Raw genomic sequence first — 7,101 nt, 5'->3', positions numbered from 1 at the left:
TTATATATAAGCACTGCAATCTGAAAAAAAAAAAAAAAAAAAAAAGTGATTTTTTTTGGAAGTCTGCCAGAGCCATGATAAATAATACACTGTCCCTGAGAGTTCCCATACAGCAATCCACTGCAAATTATTGCAGCCAAATAGTCTTCCTCTTCTGTAAACACTTTTGCTGGTTTTGTTGGCACATGATGTAAATCAATAATAAATAAATAAATAAATAAAGATAAAGAACTGCATTTCAGAAAACTTTGGGGATTCTAATTATTTTTAAATGTGACTTTCCAGTTATGTGCCTCATGGTTACAGTTGCCTGCCTAAGCTGAAAGGGGATGCAAAGACACAAGAGTCACCTGCATACAGAGATTCTCCTCTTTATCTGGAGCTATTGAGGAGCTGGGGGAGCTGGCTGGTGGGACTTCACATATTTGGATTAGGCAGGGGTTACACAAAATATGCAAAATATTCACATGCAGAAGTACCTCCAATCACTCATGCAGTTCCAGGAATTTCCAAGGGCAGATGCAGCCTGGATTGGAGTACAGAACTGCACAGTCAAGCGCTTGAGACTGTATCATTAAATTCAAGAGCATATACTGCACTGGCCAAAGTAAACCCCCCAAGCCTGTTCAAGAACATCCATATTTCACGGCTTGTTTGAATTAAGAGGGATTTTCTGCAYGGCTGTATTCCTGACTTCTTGTTGTTTTCCAGTTTTAGACTCTACTCATTTCCTGTTTTCTTTGCACAATAAGAATTTATTCTGACTGTGCTTTTATACTCACCGATGCATCCTACATATAAATTTTCCATCATTCAGCAGAGTAGACCACAGGTATCAGTCGCATGCTATCCAGCCAAAGGCGTATTCAGAATGTGTATCAGTGTATCTGCAGTGGGGATATGGGGGAGGCTGGCAGCATGAGGTACTGGAGTAAAATTATAAATGTTTATAAATTAATTTTAGTCACATCGGCCACCTTGCAAACATAAACATAACATCTCCAGAACCGCAGATGGAGGAGCTATGTGTTACTCTTCACTCCTCCAATGCCACAGCTAACACAATACAGGCATGCAGAAGCTCGTGCACCAGTTCTCCCCAACCATTTGCAGCAAAACAAAGTAGGACAGTAGAAAAGCCTGATTCTGCCTGTACACAAGCACACATTCACATATACAAAACACACAAAAAAATGCACACAGAATAAAGCTAAAGGAAAACTTTTCTCAAAACATGAATGCCTGATGGTTTTGCTTAATGATTAAAGTCCAGATTAAGATGTCTAAATTTAATCTGGTATCTGCTATAGAGCCTTCTGCAATCTTCAGGTGGGACTATGCTGATCAAATGCAGGTATCAAATGCTCAAATTACCTCAGATTCCCTTTATAGCGAGTTGAGTCTTGGCAGATACAGTTTATGTGTGTACCTTAAAGCAGGTAACCACATTTGCTCAAAGGAATCTCATTTTGGCAATAAAGGGAGCCTAGAGTGATCAAACTGACACCTTCTCGAGTAGGGTAGAGAAGGTAATCATCTTCAGCATTCCTTGGAAAAAATGCACCAAAACAATGAATGCATTGCTACAGTGGAGACCATGGTTATCTGCTACATGTGCTTGAAGTGGACTGGGCTGAGAGTTTCGGGACACATTTGGAACTGGGACTCTGGGGCATTTAGCCAATTTCTTCTGGCTCATAGAGCACTTCACTGCACTGGGGAATTGCAAGAAAGGCAATACTGCAATACAAGTGTGCATCTGTGTGGCTGTGAGGGGCATGACCCCAGTCAGGGCATGGGGAAAGCACACGGACCATATTTTGTAGGCACTCTGAATGTTATTCTAGCAGAAAGGGGAAGTGCAAAATGTGAAGAGCACAGAAATACAGGAATCTGAATTATTGAGTCTAGTCCTCTGCTATTACAACCATGTAATATAATACTTCTGGATCTAAGCACCTCTGTGAATTCAAACAGAAGACAAATTGCTATTTTACCTGGGTTATTTGCAATAAAACTCAGGAACACGCTCTGAAGCTTTATCTATGGGAAGGTGTGCTACAGAAGCACTGCATTAAGAGCAATGAAACTATTCATGAGAAAAGAAGAGCCAGCAACAAAAATACCAGCATAGGTCATAAATCAGCCAAGAAATGTATCACCATACAGTGATCAGAGAATTGGCTCCATGGCCAGGCTGCGTGCAATGTGCTTACCTTGAGGAGACCAGAACGCCCCTGCAGAGGTCACCTTGAATGCCTCAAGGGAAGCTGACAATTAGAATAGCATTTCAGAGTAATTATCATTGAAACACAGAATCATACAGGTTGGAAAGGACTTCAGGAGCTCTCTAGYCCAATCTCTGCTCAAAACAGGGTCAGCTGTGAGGTTAGATCAAGTTGCTCAGAGTGTTTACTCAGTTGGGTCTTGAAAACCTCCAAGGACAGAGACTGCCTAGTCTTTCTGGCCGCCTGCTCCGCTGCTTGGTTGTCCTCATAGAAGAGAAGATTTTCCTTATACCCAGTCAGAACMTCTCTGGTTTCAATTTGTGCCCGTTGTCTCTCATACTCCTGCCATGCACCACTGTGGAGCCCAGCTTCACCTTCCTGATAACTTTCCTGTTGGTATTGGAAGGCTACCAGTTACTGGTCTCCTCAAAGGCAGCTCTTCTCCAGGCTGGACAAGCCTAGTTCTCTCAGCCTCTCAGCAGAGTCTTACATCCACCAARTATCTTGGTGGTCATCTGCTGAACTCAGATTTTATAAATATATATATTTTATACACACACACATATATATTATGTATATAATAATATATTTATATTTATATATTTTAATATATATCAGGTTTATTGATGTCTTTCCTGCACTGGGAGCCCCAAACTGGATGCAATCTTCTAGAAGCGGTCTAACAAGTGCCAGGGAAAGGGGACCAGTCACTTCTCATGATCTACTGACTAAGTTGTTACTACACCCCAGGATACTGTTGGCCTCCTTTGCTGCCAGGGCRCATYGCTGGCTCATGTTCAGCTTACTGTCTACCAAGACTCTCAGGTCGTTTTCAGGAAAGCGATTGAAAACTAGCACTTCCAGTATCACGCTTTTCCATCAAACACAGGATTTTGCCTGAAATCAGGTAGTCTTGCTGCTTACTTGAGGGTTTTAAGAGTAGGCCATGATCACTGCCTTGATCTTTACCACTTAAAGCCCTTCCTTCCCAGTAGGACTATCACTCTGGAAGAGTTGATAGCGTTGAGCCTGGCACATACCTGCTGCTTCCTTTCCTGTGGCTGCTACCAATAATTAAGTAGTTACTCTCCCTCTTGCTCCCCTTAATAGTCTATCCCAATACCACAATCACGACAATAGGTACAGTTTTCCTCACACAATAGGAAAAATAAAGGTAGAAGAGGATCTGGGGATAAATAGAAATAAAAGGATGGACTTTCTTCTTCTTAAAGGAATTCCCTTGTTTCGTTTGAGAAAAAGAATAGCTGACTTTCTGCCACTGACACATGGTAGAACATATCCCGATTCTGAGCTTTTCCGAACCCTAAGCAGCAGCAGTCTGTGCTACTCACTTTTGGGTTAACATCTTGCGTATACGACGTTTAGTATCATTATCCTTACTAGACAAAAGTATTAAGGTTTCTAAGACAAGGTGAATAATTTGCCATCCATAATTTATTTGGAGAGTTTTGCCTCTGTCTCTGTTTACAAAACTGTCCTCAAAAAGATGATATTTTTTGTAATGAATGCATTAGTTGAAATTGTCTGATGAATAAATTTGTGAATCATCCTCAGCCTATAGCCTCGTCTTGAAAATTCTTACCTCTCGGCTGCATAGATATCTAAGTTCTGTTTTATGAGAGATAAATTTACACTCTTGTTTTGTTTGAAAAGTGAGAGGTGAAAGGTGCTGTGAAGTCGAAATACTTTGTTTTGATGGCAGCACCGTGCCTGCCTGCAGAATGATGCTGGAATTATCTGCAAAAGCCAGAGAAACAGTAGAAGAGGATTTCAGTGTCAGCAATCAAAGGAACAGAAGGAAAAGCAGCCACAAGCTGCAAAAGTAATGAAAGTGGGATTAAATTTTTTCTCTGCGGCAATGCTAATTCCTCAAGGAGCACAAAGTGGTAGATTTACTCCAGGAGTCCTCAGCCAGTTTGCCATGTAGTCAGCTTATCACTACAGAAAAACCGTTAGTGTGCCACTTGTTATCTTCAAGGGCAGGTATTCACTTTCATTTTTCATATGAATTCAGTGCTCATGAAAGATGAAGGCACAACATGCGTGAAGAAGACAGACCTCTATTTTCCAGAACAGATATAATATTGGCTGCAGCCAGTGACCTCACTCTTGACTTCYTCCTCCTACCAGAAGTCAGGCTCTSCACAAAGTTGTTGACCTCACTGCTRAATCTGCCAACAAAGTGTCCAAACAAGGTGACCTTTTCCATAGTCAGAACCAAGCCAGCTCCAAAACACCCATATTCATGCTTGATCATGCAGAAGTAACAAGTTTCTATTATTATTGCCCCAAACAGGGCAATAGTTTCTCTCATTATCTGTCTCCGTGAGCTGCCTGTGGATGCCACGTACTAAACCAGATGTTAAGGAGAGACTGATCCACACAGCAGGGACGACAGATACCCATTATATTTTCTTTACAAATTCTACCAGTCTTTACTACAAGCTATATTCCTTCTTAGAGACAGTATTTTTTTTTCTTTTCTCAGAATAAAAGTATTAGTATGCCATATTCTTATAGTAACAAACMAGTGTGCAAGTCAGCACAATGATCCTTAAGGCTGCATGCTTTTGAGAGGTTTTCTTTAAGGGTATCAAAAATATTTAATAAAGTGCAATCATCCACTGTGTATTATGCTAAGATAACTACTCTCTCCCTTCCTGTTTAACAGCCTTCCACCAGTTGGATGGAGCTGGAGAGAGATATAATAGATGGAGAAAATATGATCTGCCTATACAACAAGAATACATAAATAATAATACATACAATTACAAATAATAAGAATACATAAAGAATAATAAAGAATACATCCTGGTCCTTGTCCCCATTATTTTGCTGCCCTGTAAAAAGCTTACAGTCTTGAAGACCCCAGGTTCTCAGTACCGAAGTAATCTCCTAACTGCATTTAAGTAAATTGCTTTTTATCCTGCCATTGATGGTTACAGAACGATTGATGGTTGTCATCTTTGTTAATGTGTTTATACATTTGAAGACTGTTGCTATGACCTGGCTCTGTGCTTTCTTCTCCAGATGAAACAATCAAATTCAGTCTTTCCTCACAGCTTATATTTCCTAAGCTTCTTAGAATTTTGGTTGCTATTCTGCTATCTTGTTTGCCTACATTTTTCTTTAAGTGTAACGCTTGAAACTGGCTAGAGTGCTTCAGCTGAGTCTGACTAGTTCTAAACAGAACAGAAATAACTCCCTCCGATGTCTTACATATGCTCCTCCTGTTACTAGCGTTCAGAACAGCACTCGACTATTTTGCAACACAGCACAGCCTGTGATCCACTATACTCTCGAGATTCGCTTCYGCAGTATTTTTTGCCTAGCCAAATAGTCCTCATTTCAGAGATGATCTGCCCTCCTAAGTGCCACACTTCACACTTGCCCTTCCTGAATTTTACYTTATTGATTTTAGACTGGTTCTCCAATATATCAGGAGCATGCTAAATCCCAGTCCTGCACTCCATGGTCGGAATCATTGCAAATGTTATAAAAGTAAATTCCATTCCATCACCCAAGCTGTTACCAAAAATATTGACGAAAACCTGTTCCAAGACAATCCCCGGGGAGAGCCTACTTGACGTGTCCTGCCTCTTGACAGCAACCATCAACAAATGCTTTTTAAAAACAGGTTTTCACTAACAAGCCTTACACCAGGGTCAAAACTCTTTATAAACAACTCTGGGCAACTATTAAAAGCAGCTGACTCCCTTCTACAGATAAAGGCTGACAGAATCACGCTAAGAGGTTTTCTCAAAGTCACATAAAAATCGTATGCAGTATCAGAAGTAAAAAATAAGTTGCCCAGCTCACAGCCCTTGTCTCACCTGCTGTTTAACAGCTACGGATGGAGAATATAAGCAGCCTATTCCTGTAAGCCCACACAATTCTGAACTACAGTCCAATTTTATTTAGAAATAAAAGGGGATATTTTGCTAAAATTACCATAGCATAGGTTTTTATTTTGTATTACCATAGCAACAAAGGGCCTTACTTGAAACGAGACCCCTCTCTTGTTCCTGGCACTCCTAATAAGACAGTTCCTGACCCACAGAGCTTTCAAACCGCTATCCCCAGTCTGCATCAAGGTGCAGGAGTTCATCTGCAGGAAGTTCCTTCCGAGACCAGGGCTAAACAGGTACAAAAAAATCGAAGTTTAGAAGTAGGAGCGTCTCTGGGCCAGCTGGGGGGCGACAGGCTGCGAGCCGTTTGCCCACAAACAAGCCTGCGACTGAGCTCAAGCTGCTGGTGTCTCCGTGGTGCCAGCTCGCTGTCCGGCTCTGGAAGCACGGCTTAAATCCCTGCTTCAAAACTGAGCTCAAATGCGCACGGAGAAGCCTCCACCTAGACGGCAAACGCATGCACTGCTCGCCAGAGCGCTCACACCTAACACCAGCTTGGTAGTTGTCACCGTACTTTGCAAGGACGCCGCAGGAACGAAGCGCACGTTCAGCTCCCCTGCAGCGGGCCGTGGCCAGCGACGGGCGCGGAGGGGGGGCTGCAGCTTGCACTTTAGCTGACACCTCCCATGACTATGCCTCGGAGCGCGCACGCACCCCCCGGCGGGGAACGGGAAAAGCACGATAAGTTTTAGGATTGATGACCGCGGTCCTTGACGCCCCCCGTGCTGCCCGCAGCACCGCCCGGAGCGCTGCCGGGGGACGCCGCGGAGCGAGCGCCTGCCGCGGAGCGAGCGCCTGCCGCGGAGGAAACCAGCGCGGGCGCCTCCTTCCCGGCCCTCGGCCAGGTCAGCCCCGGCCCGCAGACGGCGTTCGCGTGGAAAGGGCTCTGCAAAGCGGCTCGGGGCCGCGGCGGCGTGCGCGGGCCCTGCGCGGGCCGCCGTCCC

This window comes from Rhea americana, unplaced genomic scaffold (genome assembly GCF_003343005.1).
Source record: "Rhea americana isolate MKP2758 unplaced genomic scaffold, rheAme1 scaffold_4, whole genome shotgun sequence".
In the NCBI taxonomy this organism is placed as follows: Eukaryota; Metazoa; Chordata; class Aves; order Rheiformes; family Rheidae; genus Rhea; species Rhea americana.
Note: the sequence above shows the minus strand (reverse complement) of the source record.